This window comes from Phocoena phocoena, chromosome 1, assembly GCF_963924675.1.
Source record: "Phocoena phocoena chromosome 1, mPhoPho1.1, whole genome shotgun sequence".
Classification (NCBI taxonomy): Eukaryota; Metazoa; Chordata; class Mammalia; order Artiodactyla; family Phocoenidae; genus Phocoena; species Phocoena phocoena.
Window position 1 is genome coordinate 6,385,375 of NC_089219.1, and position 13,302 is coordinate 6,398,676.

The window sequence follows — 13,302 nt, forward strand, 5'->3', positions numbered from 1 at the left end:
ATCCATTTTAAGGTGATATTGTTGCAACCATAATCCATAACTGTTCCCTGCATAGGTCAAGACGTATGCACTATTTCAGGCTTCAGAGAAAGATCACAAGAATTATAATTTGCTCTGGCAAACAGGCTCTCAATCAAAACAAGTTCCACCCACCTTCAAAGCAACCAATAGCTGCCCACCTACCACCCTTCCTAAATCGTCCAAACAGAGCCGCTCGGGGGCCCAGGCATCCCGACCAGCCCCACGCAGCCCGGCAGCCTACAGGTTTGCTCTGCAGGTGTCTGAAGGCAAACAGGCTCGGCACCGGCACCCAGAAAGACTCGGGTTGAAACTGCACCCGGAGAGGAAGAGGTGAGGGAAAGGGGAAGAGGACAGGGACCAGAGGGACCACGACGCTCTGCGTTTGCTTAATGCATCTCTGAGTATACCCCGTTCCATTCTCAGCTCTGATCTCACGCTTTGCACCACCACCTACACGGCCAGCCAGGGCTGAATTCAAGGCTCGCAGGAACATGCACTATGAATGATGAAATGGTTCATGAACATCCTCAGAAGTGAGAGAGCACAGCAAAACCACCACACTCTTTCAGTGAGGCCGGAGGAAGACAGCCTACCTGCAGGGGCTGAATGCATGGTCCATGCCTAACAGAGGCCCTGGTGAGTGTAGCTGCGCCCTGCGCCTCCGCTTACTGTGCAAACTCTGCCCTTTCTACTCTAGCAACTCAAAATGGAGGCACATGCCGTCTGAGAGACCTCGCAGAGCTCGCACTGAGCTTGTGCTGTGACCTAAGCCTTCACGCAGGACGCAGAAACTCCCCCTCACACTGACAGGACTGAGCATGTGCTGTGACCCTCCCTCATCCATACACTGTCTCTCAACGCAATCAATCTCAACCCTGCTGTTTCCGTAAATAAAGCCCAGCCAACAGACGAGGCAGCTTCTCCCCGCATACCAAGCTAGTGTGCAGGGAAGTGGGGCTGCAGAAAGGGGATCCCAGACGGCCAACAGCAGGGAACTCGCAGGCCGAGCCACTGAGAGGCTGCAGACAGATGCCCTGCTCTGTCAAGACAACAGCAAGTTCTGTTTTGTCTTTTTAAAAAATAAATAAATAATGTTTTAAACAGAGAGATCATCAAGAAGGAACAGAATGAAAAAACACAGATATGAATGACTATACATAGGATTAGCGAACAGGAATACTGCAGTCTATTTAAAAACACAGCAGTAGCTACCTAAGGGAAGCAAGCCCGCAAATTTCTTTTTGAAAACTTTAAACGTTTGGAAAAAGGTCACACGAACAATCCTGGCAAAGTTATGGAGTACTGGGTATCACTGCAGCCACAAACACAGTGTGGACGATGTAGCAAGCGGAGTGTCTAAAGAATACTGGATTTTAGGCAAAGAGCTTAATCTCCCTTCGATAAGAAGCTCTAAAATCACTTAAATAATAAATAAAAACATCTCCTAAAGAGATACTAAGCCAATCAGAGGTGTATAGCATAAGGAATGTCCTCCTAACAATAAAAAGGGCATGAAAGTTCAAATCAAGAGGCCAAAGAGCAAGCACCCTGCCAACAAATACCCAAGCACCTAAAAAAAAATCTCGGTTTAGAACTCGAGGCAATTCTCTGTAACACTGTCCATGAAGCTCAATTCATTTAAAGATTTGATCGGAAGCAGTTTCTAAAGCCACATGAGCAAGACCACACCATCCTAGTCATACTGAGCACTACAAACTGTTCATACTGGCCAAGCACCAGCCAACACATCTTCTGTCAAAATCCTTAAAAACACATTTTATGCTCTCTCCCCCAACCTCCACCTCCAACAAAAGGCAAGCTGGTCTGTCAGCCATATAAGAAATCCTAGTTCTGGATGTGTATGTGGGCTTAGTTTCCATTTGCAAACCAAGAAATGATTCTGTATAGTTATAATTCAAAAAGAAAAGGAAGACCATGAAACTCCCCCAAATTTACAAAGGACAAGAGAGGGTAGGAAAGAGCAGTGCCAATTCTGTTTCCCACAAGTGTAACGGAATGAGAAGAAATTAAAACCTGCTTAGAAGGATACTCAGCGTCCTCAAGATTCCTAAAGTAAACGCAGGACCTATTCCACTTCCTTGGAGCCCGGTTATGCTTTCAGATCAACTAAATTGAGACTATGATTAAATAAAAAACTCTCATCATGCTAAAAAATGTAATTTACACAAGAAACGCCAAATGCACTTAAACAGGTTTCACCTTTGACCCAGCACATGAAGCAAGCATCGTGTGGTTGGAATACCATCTTCCCGGCTGGTACGTAAGACAACACGTCCCCAGACGTGTGTGACTAGAAACAGCCCAGAGAAAAAGACTTTCTAAAAACAAGAGCAACTGAACTAGAACATAGCAGCAAATAGCACGAATATGACCACCAAACCGTTTCCTTCAAAAGTGCATTAAAAAAAAAAAAAAAAAAACAAAACAAACCACCAGAAGCGAGATGACGAAGGGAGGGTCATCGTTTGGAAAGAGCTGGAATGAGACGCACATGTGTGCCGCCGCTGTGGCTCTAAGGCCTGCCACCTTAAGAAGTCCACCTGTGGCAAATGTGGCTCCCCTGCCACGTGAAAGAGAAAGCGTAGCGGGAGTGCTAAAGCTGAAAGACGAAACACCACCGGGACTGGTCGAATGAGGCACCTAAAAACTGTATACCGCAGATTCAGGCATGCATTCCGTGAAGGAACAACACCTAAACCCAAGAGGGCAGCTGTTGCAACATCCAGCTCCTCTTAAGGATTTCAACAATTAGTCACGCAAAAAATGTTCTGGTTTAAAAAAACAAAACAAAACAAACCAAAACCACCAAGCCCTTTCACACGTAAATAGCTTACTTGGCGTACTCAGCATAAAATAATAATTTAATAAATTCATCTTTACTCTGAAAAACCACAGTAACTGTTCCATGGAGTACAGCATAAAACTGGTTATTGGGATAGCAAGTCAACAAATGGGGACTATAATCTCAGTCCCACAAAATGCCCTGAGTGACACTAAGGGCAAGTTACCAACAGCCTATGGCCTGTTCTCTGTGATACTGGATCCCAGTTGTGACCCCGGCCTACTGCAACACTCTCTTCATTGTCTTTGCTGACACTGTCTCCTCACAGCTGTCCTTTACATACCACTTGGACAGACACCCCTTCTCCCGTGACCCCTCAGTGGCAGCACACCCCGGAGCTCACTCCCAAGGCCTCTTCTCTTCCACGTGGAGAACGCATCCTCTCTAGCACAGCTCCAGCCAGCCCCTCTCTGGAGACGCCTCTTTCCTAGGAGCAGCTTGGAAACCTCAGACAGCCCTGCTGTCCTCCTGCTGCACCTCGGCTCGCCGCACCCTTCTCTGGGGTGCCGCAACTCTCTTAAGAGATGTTAAGCTCCTTAGGGTCAAGGAGAGTATCAAAATCACCTTTATTGGAACCCCCCCAACTCTCCTGTTTTGTACTTCCAAAAAAAAATCTGATGCACCAAGAGCTAATGTCACTTACACATAATTTATACGTAAAAGAATTACATAAGCTAAATCTAATCATGAGGAAACATCAAACAAACCAAATTGAATAATATTTGAAAATATACTCTTCAAAAATGTCAATATCATGGGGGAAAAAAACAAATAAAAGGTTAGGAAACATATTATGAAAACAAAGAGAGGCAAAGGATATTAAAGCAATACAACAACTAAACACCAATGCATGATCATAGGGGGGGAATTACTATGAAGGTCAGTATTAGAAAAACTGGCAAAACCTGAGTGTGGACTGTGTTAGACTACATGGTATTACCTCGATGTTAACTCTCCTGATTTTGATAACCATGCTATGGTTATGTAAGAGAATGTCCTTGTTCTTGGACATTTAAATATTTAGGAGAAAAGAAGCTTGATATCTGCAATCCATTCCTAAATGGTTCAGGAAAGGAAAATACTATAGAGAATTTAAGCAAAGATGGCAAACACAGAAAATAAGGGGCAAAAACACAGATAAAAAAGCAAATCTGTAATAAGGTTTAAAAGATAATTAAATAATACTACATAAACTAAAATCAATGCAAATAAAATAATAAAGCAAATATGGCAAAATGTGAACAACTGGTGAAATGGATGGAAGATACACGAGAGTTCTATGCACTAACCTTGTAACTCTTTTTTAAGTTATGTACATGAAATTCCAAACTAAAAAATTTTCAATATATGAAACAAAAAATATTTATACTAGCCTTCAATCATCAATCTTCATGGAATCTGGAGACCAGACACACCAGTGGCAATGAGTGACCTGCCTGCCCACCTGCTTCCATAGGGCTCAAATCCCCAAACTGAATCCACTTAAGACCCAGCTAGCTCTAAATTCAACCCAACCTCAGAGTATGCGATCAGCCCTCCTCCTCATCAGAGAAAATCAAGGAGCTCTAAAACCTGAAAATTAAGTGAGCCAGTGTGCCACTTTTAACCATACATTTCAATTCTAGAAACGGGCTCTGTTTCCCCAGACCAGTCCTTGTCTTGAGCTGAGGACACCTTGGAACTTTACTCAGTACTTACAGGCCTCCAAGACCCAGGACTTATTTTTTCCACTGGTTGTCTTGAACACTAGATGCTTCCTTACTGAACAACCTGCCTGGACCTCATTCCTGCCACCATGTTGCCCTAACTTGTCATTTGGCTGCCGGCAGGGATTTGCATGCAACTTGCACGTGGGTTGCCCTAGTGCTTCCTTCTGAGGCCTACTGCTAGGTCTCCCCAGAAGGCCGGTGATCCTGGTACATCTACATTGCCTCTGGATCCTAGACCTCCCTCTCTCCTCCAATTACTCCTTAGTGAACAACAAGTGAAGGATTAAAACTTCCAAATACATTAAAGGGGAGCTGAGCAGGTGAAATGCATATATTATACTAATAGATTCTTTCTAAAATTATAAAGGTTTATTACATAAAAGCCAACTGAATAATCACTCTGCCACTATAATACTTAATGTTTAGTGAGCAGAAAATTTATGTTTATCAAAGGTAAAGTAAGAGCTGCAACATGGAAATTTCCTGGATTTAATTTTGAAGTGTTTCCTACTCTCCAGAAATAGAAAAATGTTTTATTTACTAACAAGAAGTTATAACGGGGCTTCCCTGGTGGCGCAGTGGTTAAGAATCCGTCTGCCGATGCAGGGGACACAGGTTCGAGCCCTGGTCCGGGAAGATCCCACATGCCGTGGAGCAACTAAGCTCATGCACCACAACTACTGAGCCTGCGCTCTAGAGCCCATGAGCCACAACTACTGAAGCATGCATGCCTAGAGCCCATGCTCCACAACAAGAGAAGCCACTGCGATAAGAAGCCCGCGCACCGCGATGAAGAGTAGCCCCTGCTCGCTGCAACTAGAGGAAGCCCGCGCGCAGCAATGAAGACCCAACGCAGCCAAAAATAAATAAATAAAATAATTTTTTAAAAAAGAAGTTATAAAACAAAATTAGCAATGAAATGTTAACATTCAGGAAACTCTAGAGAAAAACACTCACTGGAAAAAAGATATTCTATTTGACTTTTAATTAGTACTAACTTCCCTTCGAGAGAAAAGGTTTCAGAAACAGCTTGTTTAAATGTTACTTCGAAATTGTCCCTGGTGTGTGCAAATGGAACTGAGCTTTATATTTATAATGATCTTACATCCAGTAAGCATGCTGATTTATCTTACCAGTTCTAACCATTTGTTCACATATTTTCTCAGATTTTCTATGGTAAAAATTATTGCACCACCTTTAATAAAGGTTCATTTCTTCATTCCCGATCCTCATATATTTTCATGTCTTAATGGTCATGGGAACCTTTCTACTGTCTCTGATTTTACAGAGAGTATTTCCAACACTCTGCCTTTAAATACGGTGTTTGCTGCAGGTTTTCAGTAAGTATTCGTCAGAATAAGGAAGCTGCACTCTACAGTTAACTTGCTAAGAACCCCCCACCCTGCAAGTACTGAATGGGTGTTGAATTTTATCAAGTGCTTTTTCTACATCAAGATGACTGTATATACTTTCTTCTTCAATGTTAAAAAATGGTAAAATGTTAACAGATAAATTACTATTAAACCATTCATGTATTCTATAAACCCAACTTGAACAAGTATATTTTTAATGCTTTGCCAGATTCCATTTCCCAATGTTTTATTTAAACATTTTAAATGCATGTTCCTAAGTAAAACTGACCTATAAATCTTACTTTTCAATCTGGTTTTGGAATAAAGGTTTTACTTGCCTCATAAAATAACTTGGGGAACCTATACCTTCTTTCTCTGTTTTCTAGAACGGTGGTAGAATTCACCTGTAAAGCGTGAGTCTGGTTTTTTTCTTTTTGTCCTAATGAGAAGAAAAGGAAATGTCCTGTACAAATTACGAAAACTGCCTTTAAAGGGAGAAGGCATGCTCTTTTTACCCACCTCCTCTTTCTTCCAGCCTTCAATATGGATGTTACGGCTACCATTCCATCACCTGCTTGAGCACAAGGTCACGGCTGAAGTTAAGGGTACAGAGGTGGCCCCTGGTATCTGCAGAGCCCAATACCAGCCTAGGACTGCTTCCTTTGAAACTTTGCTTATATGAGAGAGAAATGAAAGTTCTATTTCGTTCAAGCCTATTATATCGTCTCTTCCTGACAGTTCTAGCCCTGAAGTTCTTAAATGTGTATCTTACCATTTATTTTACCTGATTCAAGTTGAAGACACATAGTTTCCTCCAACATTTTGTAATTTTTGACAGTGAGCTCAGCATTCAAAGATATTTTACCTGTATATACCCTACAGGTTCTTGAATGAGGGTGTGTCCTTCCTCCAAGATTGTACATGTTTCTGTCAGGTATCCAGGGCAGCTCACTGGCACAAGACATTCTTTTTTTTTTTTTCCTTTTCTGCGGTACGCGGGCCTCTCACTGTTGTGGCCTCTCCCGTTGCGGAGCACAGGCTCCGGACGTGCAGGCTCAGTGGCCATGGCTCAATGGGCCCAGCCGCTCCGCGGCATGTGGGATCTTCCTGGACCGGGGCACGAACCCGTGTCCCCTGCATCAGCAGGCGGACTCTCAACCGCTGCGCCACCAGGGAAGCCCGAAACCACTTTTTATATTATAGTCTCGTCCTGGAGTTCTTGTATTTTTCTTCTTTTATGTATAATAAATTTATTTATTTGTTTGTTTGCTTGTTTTTGACAGCATCAGGTCTTCGCTGCTGCGCGCGGGCTTTCTCTAGTTGCGGCGAGCGGGGGCTACTCTTCATTGCGGTGTTCGGGCTTCTCACTGCGGTGGTTTCTCCTGTTGCGGAGCACGGGCTCTAGGCACACGGGCTTCAGTAGTTGTGGCGCGCAGGCTCAGTACTTGTGGGTCGCAGGCTCAGTAGTTGTGGCGCATGCGCTTAGTTGCTCCGCGGCATGTGGGATCTTCCCGGACCAGGGCTTGAACCCGTGTCCCCTGCATTGGCGGGCGGATTCTTAACCACTGCGCCACCAGGGAAGTCCCTCTCGTATTTTTCAAGAGTGCCAATTCAATCCCCAATTGTCTTGGGGGCAAGGCCCAAAGTTATGAGTTATAAGGGGAGTTCTCCTTCTATTCCTCCTCTTCCTTTTTTGGTCTGGAGTACCAAACACAGACAGGTCTCCCTGTCATTTTCTTCTAGTTCCAGATATGTTACCTAGTTCACCCTTCCACCAAAAGAATAGGCCTTCGATGATCCTAACTTTATACAGGCTCTCAACTCCAGCTCCCTAAATCCTTGAGATCAGGACCCCATCTCCTGTACCTGGTGCGTGTTAAAACCAAAGACACCATGTGAAGAAGATGAGCAAATGGCCTGACCCCTCTCACCGCAGGCTGCTGAACTTTTCAGTTTCTCTTAATTCTTGCGAGCTCAGCTCTGCATTTCAAAGATTTGTTGTATTTTATTCAGTATTTGTACATGTTTACTGGCAAACGGTTTTTGGAATTATCAAATCTGGGTTTTGGTCCTATCTTACTAAAGTTCTTTCATCTTCAGTCAGCTGTGTTTCCAAATATACACGTACTCTCAACTGTCTCCAGTACTTGCCATCACAGGTAAATGTTCTGAGAGTGCAAATGTGATGACAGAGGAAAAGTGAACAAGAAAATGTTCGTATCCAGCTCTAGCTTCTCACCCCCAAAAGCTATATATACAAAGACAATGAGTTGTGATGAGTAGAAAAGTTGACTTCACTAAAACAGAAGTGAATTTTGAAATGTCTCAAATCCAAATTAACTGAGATAAGGGAGATCTAGATTGTCACTTTACAGCCGAAGTATAAATATCTATGTTGAAAAAAGATGGTCACAATGTTATTTGACCATGTTATTTAAATAATGGAAAACCCACAGATGTTCAATAATATGAGGACAGATAAATTATGAGACATCCATATAATGGTGTATACAGGGTGCTCATTACAAATGTTTGTAAAACGTTTAATGACACGGTACTATGTTCAAAACAGAAGAAGATGAACGAATAGAGGAATGCGTGATTATTTGTACATTATGTATAAACAATATTTTAATTATAATCTTAACACATACACATATACCTATACAGGTGCACAAAGATGTATATTCAAGGAAAAACACAAATATAGGTTATAGAATATTATTATAACAGTTTGCTTCTTTAATTTTTGAATTTGTCAAGTTATTTTCTGGTAAGCACGTGTTTTTCTCTTCATTAGAAAGACTAAAAGTTATTTTCTAACACAGCCAGAAGAAAATATGTTGTATATGAATCGATCTACGATGAAATCATAGAAGTTAAGAGCACAAGGTTTTGAGTCAAACAGGGTTGGGATTTCCTGTTTACTAACCTTAGGCAGCTATTTAATATAATATCGATTTTCCTTTTCCTCATTTATAAAATAAAGAGCTTCAATGAGCTTTAACGGGAATTAAAAAAACTAAACAATCCAGGACAGAGTAAGCATTCACTTCATGGTAGTAGTAGTTGTTATCGCATACGTCTTGAACAGATGATGTTATAAATTTGATTCCTTGAGGTGGCACTAAGAAATATCAACAGATAAACCTACTAAAAATACAGCTTAAGATGTCAAAACCCATCCATGTGTGGGAGAGAGCAGAGTCTGGGATAGGAAATTGGAAGTAAAGATATTAAGGACAATGAGATGAGGTTTTCTACTGTTAAAGGTGAGAATTACAAATAAGGAAAAAGGGAAAAATACTTGCAGGAACCTTGTATTATTGGATTAGAGTTGGAAAATTTGGTGTGAACTCATGGATACACATACACACAGATATGGAAGTAGATGTAAAAGTGTGCATTACCTCCCTTCCCCTCAGCCCCCAAGCTCTGTTCATGCAGAAGGCCTGAGAACAGTGATACAAAGTAATGAGCATACCGAGCACCAGATCTGGGTTCCTAAGTATCATTCTCCAAAATTTGGCACAATCTGACCTCAAAATGGTAGTAACAGATTATAAACAACTGGATAAAATTAGCAGCCATTAGTCCACCCTGCCATAGATACATGAATAATTCGAAGTTTGATGAGGAAGAAAGCATCTACAGGGTCTCAAAACAACCACCTACAGAATGGTCATTAAGGGACGTGTGGACACGGGTGGGGGTGGGGCGGTGCACTGGGAGACTGGGAGTGGCATATGTGCACGACCAGGTGTAAAACGGACAGCTGGTGGGAACCTGCCGTACAGCACAGGGAGCTCAGCTCGGTGCTCTGTGGTGACCTAGATGGGGTATATATACCTACATGTATATATATATAGCTGATTCACTCTGTTGTACAGCAGAGACTAACACAGCATTGTAAAGCAACTATAACCCGATTTTAAAAAAAAATTATAAAAGGAAAAAGAGAAATTGTACAATCGCAAAGCCTGGCAGACACCACCCTATTCAATGCATCACCGAGAACATTACCAGCAGTGGAACAAACTAGAATTGTGTAGCACCTAACGGATGCAGGAAAAAGAACACATGACTTTTGTACTGTCCCTGTCGAAGATAGACGATATAAATGCAATGATAAGAAAACATCATAAATGCAAACTGAGGGACAGTCTACAAAATAATTAGCCTATATAATCTTCCAAAGTACCAATGTCATGAAGTGAAGGAAAGACTGAGAAACTTTTACAGATTGAAGGAGACTAAACACACATATGACAGCCAAATACATAATGCTGAACTGGATTCCTTTTGCGATAAAACTTGAGTGGGGTCTGAGAATTCCAGGGCAATAATACTTACTTGGTAATTTCCTGATTTTGAAGGCTATATTGTGGTTATAAAAGAAAAATGCCCCTGTTCACAGGAAATACATGAAGTATTAGAGTGTGATATAGCCTCATGGTGACAACTTATTTTCAAATGGTTCAGTTAAGCAAAGATCTTCTAGTGTACTGGCAACCGTTCTGTATGGTCAAGACTGTTTCAAAACAAAGTAAGGAAAGATGAATCATACAAGTAAAACACTCAGCGCAGTGCCAGGTGCACAGTGCTCACTAACTATAGCTATCATTAGTAACATTATTGCCACTGTCATGGGGGAGATTATATATATAAATTCTTGCAAGTGCCTCGGTTCATGATTACTTCTAAATATAAGGATAATAATACATAAGCCTCAATATCGCTTTAAAAAAAAAAAAAAACCTGCTTCCTGGAAGAAGAAAAGCGGAGAGCGCACAGGTGAATTCAGGTGATCACAGGTGACCAGGGACATTCTCTCCTGGGTAAGACAGAAGATGAGATCTGAGCCCTCAACTTGTTTTCCACCTGATTAAACAAGAGAAGGCTCATGTTCAAGAAGCAAAGAACCAAGAATATAATCAGATTTTTCATGCTGCAGACCAAGCCTCTGATGAGGCCACTGACGCTTATATAAAACTAGTATTAGAGTGCGGGATTGCTCCGAAGACCATCAGGTCTTCGCTGCTGCGCGCGGGCTTTCTCTAGTTGCGGCGAGCGGAAGCTACTCTTCATTGCGGTGTGTGGGCTTCTCATTGCAGTGGCTTCTCTTGTTGTGGAGCATGGGCTCTAGGCACGCGGGCTTCAGTAGTTGTGGCTCGTGGGCTCAGTAGTTGTGGCATGTGGGATCCGCATGCATCTGCAGCATGTGGGATCTTCCTGGACCAGGGCTCGAGCCCATGTCCCCCTGCCTTGGCAGGCAGATTCTTAACCACTGCGCCCATTAGGGACCCAAGGAACTCTTATTTAGCAAAGGGAAACAAAGGGACTGGTTCCTGGTAAAATTCACTCTTAATTAATTTAAAAATAAAGGCACCTCCTCTCAAGTAGCCACTCTGCAAACTTGTTCTTACTGGGACTCCATTCACTATTACTTCCTTCTCCTCCTAACTCGCTGGCCTGAGGCAGAAAGGTAAGGAGAACTTTTCTAAGAAATGAAAGGTATAGACTCAGAAAAGGTCAAAGCACAATAAAAAAGGCACTGGCTAATAGGCCGAACCTGCAGAGGTGGAGGGATGGGAAGATGGGGGAAAGGACAACCAAAAACTCAGTAAACCCTCCACGCTACAAAGAGGACAGGCTCGTTTGCTATAAAAAGCCCAAACCTCTTTCTCAATAAAATTTTTTTTTCAATTTTGGTTCTGAAATTTTCAATAAAATATCCTGACTGTAGAAATGTATTATTTCCCATCAACACTACTCACGTATTTATTTTAATTGTTGAGTCAGTTTCATCATGGTCAATGAAGAAATTTACCCTACATTTTTAGCAACCGTATATATTCAAGGAACTTTATAATTAATATTCCAAGCAGAGGCAAGAATCCCCAGTGCTCAGACTTCCACATGTCAGCAGAAACAACCAGATGGTTAATGATCTACCTGGTAGAATCAAGACATCTTGGGAAGTAGTTCATACTTTGCTTTTAGATTTAACATTTTACGGAGTTTTAAAAAAAAAAAAGATACTTCTCAATCTCTTCTTCAAAAGAAAATTTATAATTATTTTTGCAATTCCCAAAAAGGAACAAAAAAACATGACAGTTTACAAAAGCTACCCTGTTTTTGTTTTCCCCATTTTTATTAAAGAGGAAAACACAGTCCAGGAAGTACAACCTTTACCCATGGACACAAAAATGAAGTGGGAGCAAAGAATCAGAACCCAGGCTGCCTGAGTCCAAAAGGGGAGATCTTTCCACGCTGTTGGTCTTAACAAAAGGATCAAGCAGTCAGATTAAACGGCCATGAGATACTAGACAAACAAAAAAGCAACAAGGAGAATAAAAGGATAGATGTAACCGGTCTCTATGCCCTGCTCTTTTTATAAGCTAGAACCAACCTACTTTATTTATTTATTTATTTATTTATTTATTTTTGTGGTACGCGGGCCTCTCAATGTTGTGGCCTCTCCCCCTGCGGAGCACAGGCTCCGTACGCGCAGGCTCAGCGGCCATGGCTCACGGGCCCAGCCGCTCCGCGGCATGTGGGATCCTCCCAGACCGGGGCACGAACCCGCGTCCCCTGCATCGGCAGGCGGACTCTCAACCACTGCGCCACCAGGGAAGCCCTATTTATTGTTTTGAACCAACCTACTTTAGTTCAACCAAGGATGCTGGTGTTTTGTTCATGTATAAGTTCATGTATAAGGATTACTGGCTTTATGTACTAAGACTTCTGAGCTGAAATTTGCTGACTTTATTTAAAGCTTCTCACTAGATTTTGGATCATACCCTTCAAAGAAAATGAGAACATGATGACATTATGTTCAGAGTATGCTGACTGCAGAAGTAAATTTGGAGTGAATCTTATTTATTGAGCAACAGCGAACACTCCCTGAGCGCAGAAACGTCAAAACAAATTCCAAAAGCAAAGCCCAATTACCAAAGGTTCAAGCCCTCTCTCACCTGCCAGTCCCTGTAGCCTGAATTCTACCTGAAGCTAGAAACATCTGCCCCCACATTTTTTGCCCAAGTTTTGTTCCTTAAATGTCGTGGGTGGCAGGAACACAGCGTTACAACCCCTAAGCTAAGATCCTTAGGACCAGAAGATTTTCAGAATTGAGAAATTTTTGGATTTAGAAGGTACTACAGGGAATATACCAGGGTAATGCCACAGCAGTGTCTGAGCAATAATCCCTATTCTATCACATCGGTACCTTTGTAGTAAAAGCTGTGCAAATCCACACAAAGTGAACTGAATAAAGAATATAAAAAGTCTTACATCAGTTCAGGTCAAGTTTGACCTCAGGGTCAAATGAATTTCAGCACCCAACTTAGCATAAAAA

At 42.0% G+C, this 13,302-nt stretch overlaps 1 protein-coding gene and 1 pseudogene across 1 annotated transcript in view; one reads left to right on the plus strand and one right to left on the minus strand.

The window, feature by feature from the left end:
• Nucleotides 1–13,302, minus strand: part of RERE (arginine-glutamic acid dipeptide repeats) — a 257,951-nt gene that overhangs the window by 139,889 nt on the left and 104,760 nt on the right. The gene's annotated exons all lie outside the window — the stretch shown is intronic.
• Nucleotides 2,486–2,778, plus strand: LOC136139240 (large ribosomal subunit protein eL37 pseudogene; annotated as a pseudogene).